Source organism: Callithrix jacchus, chromosome 5 (genome assembly GCF_049354715.1).
Source record: "Callithrix jacchus isolate 240 chromosome 5, calJac240_pri, whole genome shotgun sequence".
NCBI lineage: Eukaryota > Metazoa > Chordata > Mammalia > Primates > Cebidae > Callithrix > Callithrix jacchus.
Genome location: NC_133506.1, coordinates 144416679 through 144426960, shown reverse-complemented (window position 1 = coordinate 144426960; position 10282 = coordinate 144416679). Strand labels below are relative to the sequence as shown.

The 10282-nt window shown below is 44.9% G+C and overlaps 1 long non-coding RNA gene across 1 annotated transcript; it reads right to left on the bottom strand.

The window, feature by feature from the left end:
- Positions 1-826: 826 nt before the first annotated feature.
- LOC103793466 (uncharacterized) lies at positions 827-9106 on the bottom strand. Its single transcript, XR_620512.3, has 3 exons — positions 8907-9106; positions 3728-3908; positions 827-2229 (listed from the first exon to the last, which is right to left on the bottom strand). It is a non-coding gene; the product is annotated as an uncharacterized LOC103793466 (long non-coding RNA).
- Between the last annotated feature and the right edge of the window lie 1176 nt (positions 9107-10282).

Here is a 10282-nt window from a genome sequence, read left to right as displayed (position 1 = left end):
GTGGCTCACACCTGTAATCCCAGCACTCTGGGAGGCCGAGGCAGGCAGATCATGAGGTCAAGAGATCAATACCATCCTGGCCAACATGGTGAAACTCCATCTCTACTAAATATAGAAAAATTATCTGGGTGTGGTGGTGCATGCCTGTAGTCCCAGCTACTTGGGAGGCTGAGACAGGAGAATCGTTTGAACCTGGGAAGCAGAGGTTGCAATGAGTCAAGATCGCCCCACTGCACTCCAGCCTGGAGACAGAGTGAGACTCTGTCTCAAAAAAAAAAAAAGAGGTAGAAATATTTAATAAAGAACACTTTTGTTGGGCAGAAAGATGGAAGGATTAAACAGAAAGACCCATTAGTCTCTGGATTTTATAAGCTTCTCCAACATTATGAAGATGTATGTGTCTCAGGGAAATAATGTGATATAGTTTGAAGGTTAATCAGTGAATTTTCCTCATCTACAGAATGCGAGGCTAAAGGAGAGAGACAAGACTCAGTCTGCACTTCCCAACCTGTCTCTTTAGGCGACATCTGTGTGGTAGCATTTATTATTCATGAGCGTTCTTTAAAACAAAAAAATTTGAGGATCAAATAGGATCTTTCAGGAATAGGGACTACTGGGCATGACTTGTTTATGGCTGTCAGTGAAGGATGGTAAAATAGATGCGTGATTGATATTAAAGGCACTACAACTTTCCTTTGTTTTAAACATCGCATTTGGCTAAAGAAAATCAGTTCCTTTCCCAAGCTTTTAAAAAAGGATATAAAGATGTTGCCTGGCTTGCATATCACAGAAAGAAAAAAGAAAAAAAAAAAAAGCAGCACACAAACAGCACACATATGCCACTAAGTCACAATTATCTATTTATTCTGGGATTAGACACAGGGCTGCACCAAGAACAGATTAAAATGCTCTGACTTCATTAGTTTAATTAGGGAGTTTCAAATTAGATTTTTGCAGCTAAATTCTTTGGCCATGCAGAGTGAGCAGCTGTTGCTCAGACAGTGGCCTCAAAGGTAGAGCTCCCAGCGCTACCGTCTGCAGAGTGCCTGCCCTCCCAGGCTGCCCCCAGTGAACCACCGTCGGGGAAGCCCATGGGGCCACATGCTGCAGTCCCAGCTTGCAGGACCTATAGAACCACTTCAGACATTATTTCTAAGAGAGACCCCATTGACCTCTCTGATTATTAGTCAGACATGTGTTAAGCTCTGCAGCAGGACTGGCTAGGTCAGATGCAGTGCCCGGCAAAAATTAAAAATGCAGGGCTCCTCATTCAAAAAGTATTAAGAATTTCAAAACTCACCAGCAGGGCATTAGCTCAGTATGGGCCCGGTGCAACCGATGCCGCATGCCACGAAGCCTCCCTGATTTGCAGTCTGAATCACACGCACCATCTGAGCTGGGGTTCTTTCTCCCCAACCCTCTCTCCTCTCAGGTTCTACCACACTCTTCTACACAGGAAGCATGTCAAGTTTGACAGTCACTGTGTTCTGTACACAATGCACAAATGGTGGATTATTTGTCAGGTGAAGGCCTCTTTATTTGTATATCATGATATAATCCCTAAAAGCTGCTATTCATAAAAGGAAATGTTATTCCTGACCAAAGAATACCGAAATGTCCTCCAGCCTAAGATTCAAATATTGTTGAATATCTTTGAGATCCTCAGCCATGAAGACATAAATACTATTTATAGAGACCTGAAAGACTCACAATGCAAAACTACAGTCTGATTTTAAAAAAAGAATCTGAAAATGAACGAGCTCATGGACCTAATTGTACAACGGAGATTTTGTAAAAGATCTTTCTCAGCAACAGTATTCTGTTACTTGGGCATCATAACGTCCAGTAAAGGAGCGAGGTACCCAGACAAGCAAGCTGGAGGTCATTGGAAGATTAGCAAGTCAGCTATGATATCAGGGTGGCACCAAGTTCCAAACAAATTAAAGGTCTACAGAGCAGAGCTATCAACCACACTCCGATCACTCCCCTGCGTAACCTTCTCCTTCTCCCCTTAGCTGTGGGTTTTCTATAAGATGAGTCCTTTCCCCCTTTCCTTCCCTCCTCTAGTTCTTCATTATTTTTTCTCGGCAATTTCATGTACTCCCATTGCTTTGACTGCTGTCTCTAAAAAGAAGGCTCAGAGAATTATTCCAGTCTGGTTTTCCCCAGTGTTAGCTATGCATCTCCACGTGCCCACTGGCCACCTCGACCCTCCTGTGCCAGAAGCACCTGAAATTCAACTGGAGAGAAATGAACTGCAACTCCCAACTCCCCTAGTCATTACATGTCAGCATCCTCTAGTTCTCTTTTCTCTCCTCTGTTCACCCTTCATGTTCAGCTAGGTGATCACAATGTGGCTTGATGCCCACAGTGTTTTTAGAATCTACTCTCTTCCTGTCTGGCAGCAGATGGGCGACCGAGCTCCATGTTCACGTCCCGATTTGCCCCCTTTAATCTGCTTGCCTACAGACAATCATAAACTCCCTCCTGCCCCAAAACTTCAACATTTCCCTCAGCCCACAGAATAAACCCTTTAATTTTGCATTTATAGCCTTCCTTAAACTAATCTTAATCTGCCTTCAAGCTTTCCCTCCCAATAACTCCTCCTTTGTGAATCTTGCCCTCCAGCCCGAATCAGCACTCACACCTTTTGAGGACACTGCACACTTCCCTATCCCCAGCCATTCCTGTCCTGCCCACAGACCTCTGCTGGTTAGGAAGGCCTCCTCTCCACATTTGCTCACCCACACCAGGGAAGCACCCCTGGCTACCCCTGTCAGGGGTCATCGTCCTCGTTTGGAGGGTCTGAATCCCACTGAATTGTGCCTTTCAAATGGCACTTGTTCTACCTGGTCATAGGCAAAACTTCTGTCCTAGGTTCTGTAAGCTACTTGAGGATAGGGCTCGTGTCTTATTTTGCTTTCTTGAGCTCAGTAAATAGCTTTGAATATTAGTGATGAGACGCAGACATAGTTATCACAGCTGTCACATCCAGCTATATAAGTGGCTCTATCAACCTCATGTTTAATGTCGTCACTGACAATGAAGTCTGAGAATGTGGTCTGTTAAGACATGTCGCCACTTCTTGCTCTCTCTGTTGCTACCACCTTAGCCCAAACCACCAGGAACCCTCCTAACTGCCCCCTCCATGCCACCTTATCCCTACATAAGTTTCATAGGTGCAAGAAGAAATTGTCAGCATACAGGCCAGATGCTGTGGCTCACCCCTGTAATCCCAGCACTTTGGGAGGCTGAGGGCGGGCTGATCACCTGAGGTCAGGAATTTGAGACCAGCCTGGCCAATGTGATGAAACCTCCTCTCTATTAAAAATACAAAAATTAATCAGGTGTGGTGGCAGGTGCCTGTATTCCCAACTACTCGGGAGGCTGAGGCAGGAGACTCACTTGAACTGGGGAGGCGGAGGTTGCAGTGAGCCGAGATTGCACCATTGCACTCCAGCCTGGGAGACAGAGTAAGACCCAGTAAGAAAGGAAGGAAGGGAGGAAAGGAGGGAGGGAGGGAGGGAAGGAGGGAGGGAGGGAGGAAGGAAATTACCTCCATACAGAGAACTGATCTCTTATAGTGATTTAAAAAAAATGAAAGAATAGTGTCTGCATGGACCACCTACAAGAAACTTCTTGCACATTAGTAACAGGGAGTTATTCTGGTGCTTCATGCTGTTGGAGGGAGGAAGGGAAGAAAGAAGCTTATTCAAGTACAACCCACCTACAAACTCCCTGTCTGTTCTCAGAGGAGCTGTGAATAGCTGTTGTGCTTCTGAGACATCCGAAAGATATGTGCATGACTCCAAGGCTTGTCTATGAAATTTCAGCGATATCGCTTCAGATGGAAATATTAGGAGCCCTTTCCCGTCCTCTTGAATTCAAGTCTGTCAGCTGCAGAAAGGCTGCAGTGGGGTGATGGTTTCAGATTGATTAGTCAGAAGCTAAATGTTTAACAGAGGTAGCAAGAGGAGCGTTTTCTCTGGGTAGCCCGCTGAGTTTTGCCAGTTTGCCAAAAGGGGACCCATCTATATTGGAAAATGCAGTTCTCAGTGCAGGTACTAGCTGAAGGTGAGTTGGGGACCTGTAGGGGGTCTGAAACCAGCAGATGTGCCCCACACCCACACTCATACTCACAGGCCACAGGGTCCTCATCCGCCCTCCTGGTGCCTTCTGCGCCCTTCTAGAAATCCTGCCGGTATGTCATGGAGGCAGACTGCCAACAGGAGGAGGAGAAGTCAGAATACTGAGGTCTGCCTTTTACAAATGTTTGAACTTTCCAGCTTCCAATTCGAGGCAATAGTTACTAGTGCAGGGTAAGAAGGGCAGGAGCACCCATCGGCAAGCTCACCACCCATGGCTGGAGGGGAAAGGAAACCTCAGCAGCCCTTTCCACACTGGCTGCTTCCCGCGTTTTGATTTTTTAAAAACATTTTCTGAATAGTAAAATTTCCATTTTCCCAGGTACCCGGGCTCCAAATATGCGCTATCTTTGGGTAATCTCTGAAAACTTGGTAGAGACAGCAAATTTGTCTAGAAGAGTACAAATCACCCAGCATCCAATTCCAGAGCTAGCCACTGCTACGGTTGATTAAATTTCCCTTGATACATATGGTCTTACATGGTTGACACTACCCTGGGTATAGCTTCAAGATTGTGTCTTGCTTTTTCCCTGCTCAGAAGGGAATGGGGAGATATGTTATCATAAGCATTTTCCCATGTCATGAAAAAATTCTTCATATAATAATGCAAGGGGAAATATATATTATTAGCAACTGATATGAGAATTCCTTTTAGGGAAAACTTGCCTTTTTAAAGAAAAAAGCTCTGAGGAGGAGCGTGGGGAATCATTTGTCAGTTGCTCCAGGGGGTAGAGGAAGGAAGCAAGAGCGAGTGAGAGACGGAGCCGAACTGCGCAATCCCAACCCCGGCCAGGATTTGCACAACCACAGTCAATCACGCAAATCATGAAATGCTTGAGGGAAATGGCAGCTGAATTAAGGCAGCCCTGGGCAGGGCATAGCCAGAAAAAAAGCACTTGAAAAGGAGCTCTTGGTAATCTACAAAATTAATGGGAAAGATTTGCATTTTCACAAATTGTGGAAGGGAGAATCAGGGCATGTTAATCAGACATCTGAGAGACCCCTCCAGTCCCTCAGCTGGCATCGGGTGGATGTTCACAAAGTCTTGGTGGTTGCTCTGTGTTCCATTAAACACCAGTGTCCTTTAAGTAACACTTCGAACAAGTTTGTGTTCAGATTATCTACTTGGATTTTGAAATCACAAGGTTGCATGGCACAAGCATTTTAAATTAATATTTAGACGTCCCGAGAATATCTGTGAATCTCTAGATCTCTCGATCTCTCTAGCAAAGATGTGAGAGCCATTTCTGTGCATCTTCGCCAGCACCCACCTGCTATTTAGAATCTACTCCATATGCCACTGCCGCCATGAAGCCTTTTGTGATCTGACCAACTGTAAATAATCTGTCTTATAAACCCTATAATGTCTCACGTTCCCTGCACCCAGGTAGTGGTTCTATTTTGTTTCATATTATTACTATTAGCATGTATACCTTCTCCTTGAGGTATGCGGTAAGCAGCCTGAAGGGAGACTCTTGTGGCTTTCTTTTGCTTGCTGTAAAATAAATAGTGAAGGGGAGCAGAAGCCCATGTTTCTTGAAAAGAGTGGGCAGCCCCTGCTGCTCTGATTTCATGTCTCCTGACCCAGATTCAAAAAAGGATTAGGTTCTAAGATCCTGCCGTTATAACTGATTCGGTGCCTGCATCACTGAGGTTATCTCTGGAGAACTCTGGAGAAAAGAAAGCTGCAAATGGGTGAACAGTGTTGAGGGAGAAAGGGCATGAGACGGGGTGACCTTCCAGCATGGGGTGTTAAAGAAATTACTTGAGAAGGGAAGTTGCGATTGCCAGGAGTCAGCAGGGCCTCAGGAAGAGCTTCCTGGCCGGATGCAGTGGCTCACACCTATAATCCCAACACTTTGGGAGGCTGAGGCGGGAGGATGACTTGAGCCCAGGAATTTGAGGCCAGCCTGGGCAACTTAGGGAGACCCTGTCTGTACGAAAACACAAATTTAAAAAATTAGCTGGGCATGATATTGCATGCCTATAGTCTCTGATACTCAGGAGGCTGAGGCAGGAGGATCACTTGAGCTCAGGAGTTGGAGGCTGCAGTGAACAATGATCTTGCCACTGCACTCTGGCCTGGGTGACAAAGTGAGACCCTGTCTCTAAAACAAACCAAAACAAGACAAATTCAGCCTAACCTAATTTCTTTTGCTGCCAAGATCATGGGTGAGCACAGTGCTGGTGATGGTTCTTTCGATGCTCCTGAGTCAGGCTGTAAAAACGTGGGCTGGATACATAGACAAGTTGTGGATCCAGAATTGTCTAAACAATTCTGCCTTATCAGTTTACGTAGGTTACAGATCAGTGGATTTTAAAACAGAGACAGGTGTTCCATGGTGTTCCTCAGAGCTATCTTCTTGTAGATGAATAGGCCAGCAGTTTTGTCAATGACTTGGAAGAAGCTGTGGAAGGAGGAGTTAAGTCATGAGTCAAATGTAGGTTTGACTGAAAGCTGAGTGGACCGTGAATGCAGTGGAAGATGAAATCAATGAATGAGAGTGCTAGGTCAAATTTCATAAAATATAATTTAACTTTGGTCTTTCAAAACAACTGCACAATTACAGGGTGTGGGGGCATCGGAGTTTCAAGTAACAGAATTTCTGTGTGCTGGTCAAGAATTCCTGTTGATTCCATCACCATATTTAAAGACAGGAGATGATGGGCCTTCTGTTCTCACCAGGCCAGGCATACCTTGGAGTATGACATTTAGTTCTGGGACACATCAGAGGAGAGGGACAGTACCATTCCACACTTTATAAGAAACACTTAAAGAAAGAAGAAGCTTGAAGAGCAGGACAAAGATGCCTGAGAGCTAGTTTTAAGTACCTGGATAGATGTTATCTGGAGGGTGCATCAGTTTGTTTTCTAGATGGGCAGAATGGGCGTTGTGGCTCTTGGTTGCTGGAGTTTCTACACATGGATGCAACAATACATTCCATCTTACATGCTCCTTTTTGTTCTCCAGTAAAGAGGCAGAACTTAATTGCCCTCTGCTGGAATCTACACTGTGACTTCTTTTGACCAACAGAATATGTGAATGTAATGTGTATAACTTCTGAAGATGAGTCTGAACAGTTATGCAGCACTCACCTTTGCTGATTAAAATGCTTGCTTTTGGGGTCCAGCTGTCAGGAAAAGAAGCTCAAGCTAGTTCTTTGGTGTGAGCCACATGGAACCTCCCAACTGTCCTTGCCAGATGTGTGAGTGACACTATGCTGGACATCCCAGTCCTAGTGGCCATCATGCTACAATCCATGAAAGACCTCAGTTGATGCCATGTGGAGCAGAAGATTCACCCAGCTTAGCCCTGCCAAAATATGTGACCCACAGAATTGTGAGAAAATAAAATAATCATTATTTTAAGCCATTAAGTTTTGGAGTAGTATATTACTCAGTAACAGATAATCAAAACAGTGATTAAGAAAATATATTATGAGGCCGGGTGCAGTGGCTCACACCTGTAATCCCAGCACTTTGGGAAACTGAGGCAAGCAGATCACTTGAGGCTAGGAGTTCAAGACCATCTTGACCAACATGGTGAAACCCCATCTCTACTAAAAATATAAAAATTAGCCAGGTGTGGTGGCAGGCACCTGTAATCGCAGCTACTCAGGAGGCTGAGGCATGAGAATCGCTTGAACCTGGGAGACAGAGGCTTCAGTGATCTGAGATCACACCACTGAACTCCAGCCTGGGCAACAGAGTGAGACACCATCTCAAAAAAAAAAAAAAAAAAAGAGAAGAAGAAGATATACTAATGGAGCCAGAGTGCTTTGTCACTCACTAGTTACTGATCTTGAGCAAATCATTTAATTTCTTTGTGCCAGTTTCCTGATCTGTAAAATGGGGAGCCCCCACCTCATATGATGACTCTGGGGATTAAATAACTGAATGTACGAAAACCACCTGGAACCTCACCTAGCCCACAAAAGTTGCTCAATACAGGAGTATAACTAGAACTCAGGGATAGAAGCTGTGAAGATTAAAAAAAAAAAACAGCCCTAAAAAAAATCTCTAGTGGGATTGTTGGGACATGGAGTAAGCTGCCTCTGGATGAGTGAGGTGCTTTTCCTGGAAGCATTCCAATCATGAATGGCTGGCTGCTTACACAATTTTGGGACCGAAGACCCTGCCAACCTCGAGATTCTATGTTTCCGTGGTGCTGGGGATGAAGTGGGCATTCAATGTGCTCAGTATGCTTTTCTCGAATTGACACAAGTTAGATACATAAGGAAGAAATACTCACCCAGCTAAATCACGGCAATTTCAAGATTGCCCAACATATTTTATTTGGCATAATGTTTTCTCATCAACCATTAATGTTCCTGAACACATCCTTTATCCGTAAGATAAAGGACTTGAAGCAGAACTAAGTGGCTTATTAATTATTGAGTGGACTGCTTACAGTACCTTCCTGCTTGTGAATTCAAGGCTGGAACATGAGGCACACTCACTCAGCCTCCCTGCCTAGAGAAATGCAGGGACAAAAAGGCCCAAAGCCAAAGATCTCACTTCACTCTTCTGCAGCTTCTGAGAATGCTTAAAAGGAAACAGCCCCAATGGAGCCTCTGAAATGCAGAGGTTCAAGAAAGGAGGAGGTACCAACTTCTTCAATAGTTATCAAAGGAAAAGGGAGGTCTGAAATGGAAACCTTTCTGTCTGTGACAGTCTCATAAAGTGTCCTCAGACTGTTCCCAAGGGCCCTGGGAGATAACAACCCTAAAATCACTTGTAATTCAGATGAATATTCCTTACCAGGTCAGTCTAGGGCAGGGCTCCAGGTTGGGACAGAGACTCAGGAGAGCAGTGCTTCTGGGCCAGACAGGGTGGGGCCTCTGCTTGCTTCCTGTGCTATTCAGTTTCTTCACACACGGACATCAGAGACAGTGATCTTCAGACTCTAAATGAGGGCAGACTGACCCAAGAAACAGGAACAGGTGGTCACTTTTCTGCTCACTCCGAAACCCCACATGGGGTATTTTAATAGTGTTCTCCATCTGTCCAACCTCAGGGGTTAATCCCTTCCTAATCTGAGCTGCAATAATTGGGTAATCAGACAAGACACTCCAAAAAGCCCAGGCCATAGTTTTGCTGTTCTTTTTGGCTAGACTTTTTTTTTATTCGAGTGGTATAGCTGACCTAGCAATTTCCGGTTTCAGCTTCAGTCTCCACTAAACAAAAGCAGACACTGCTAAGATGTACGCATGTTTAGAAAGCACAGCCTTCCTTCTTGGGGGGAGTTTCAGTCACTGCTCACTGAACATACAGGAAGGAGAGCTGCTATGCACAGATCACATGATCCCACTTTTTGCTACAAACTTAAAAAAGAAGGAAAGAAAAAGCCTCCAAAGGCCCATAGTTAGCCTGGGCTAATGAGCTCACTGGTGTGAGTCCAGGAAACATCCCAGAATGAATACATCTGCTGAGATTTCTGTCTTTTGAAAAAAGTAATCTTGCTGTGGTGGATAGCAAATGAAACATCAATGAAAGCTGCATGAAACCGGATCAGGGACTTAACCTTAAGCCCACGAAGAAAACCCAGTAGGTGGTTAGGATCTGGGACAGAAGTAAGCCTGACTATTTGGGGATTAACCATCATGGAGGAAAACATAGATTTTTTTTTTTTTCAAAGAAGTAAAAACTAACACCCAAGCACCTGAGGCCTGACCACACGGGCCTACAACCCAAAGGTACTGTCAGTTTCATGAGCTGAAGAGTTCACACTGAACCAAGTCTCACACTGATAAGCCTCCTGGTCACCGTGCAGGGTGGCATGATGGTTTATTGATGATAGCGCCCAGCACACTGGAGAGACCATATAAATGCTCATGGAATTGAATGGACAGCATGGAGGTCCTTCCTAGGCTACTCCGGTGATGGGAATAAACACAAGCAGGTTTTTAAACCAGTCTGTTTCAAGTATCTACTAGATGTGTTTGCTTTAACCAAAAATACATTCCCCTAAGGGAAGGCTGAAGGGTATGAACAGAGCTGGGAGCGGCGATAGAGATTGGTACAGGGAGGTCTTGAGAGGGAATGCACCATTTCATGGGGGGGAAAGCGTGGAGGAAAGTGAACCACTGGGGAGACGGAATGCTTCCTTTCCCCAGCACAGCTGCCAAGTAGGTTGA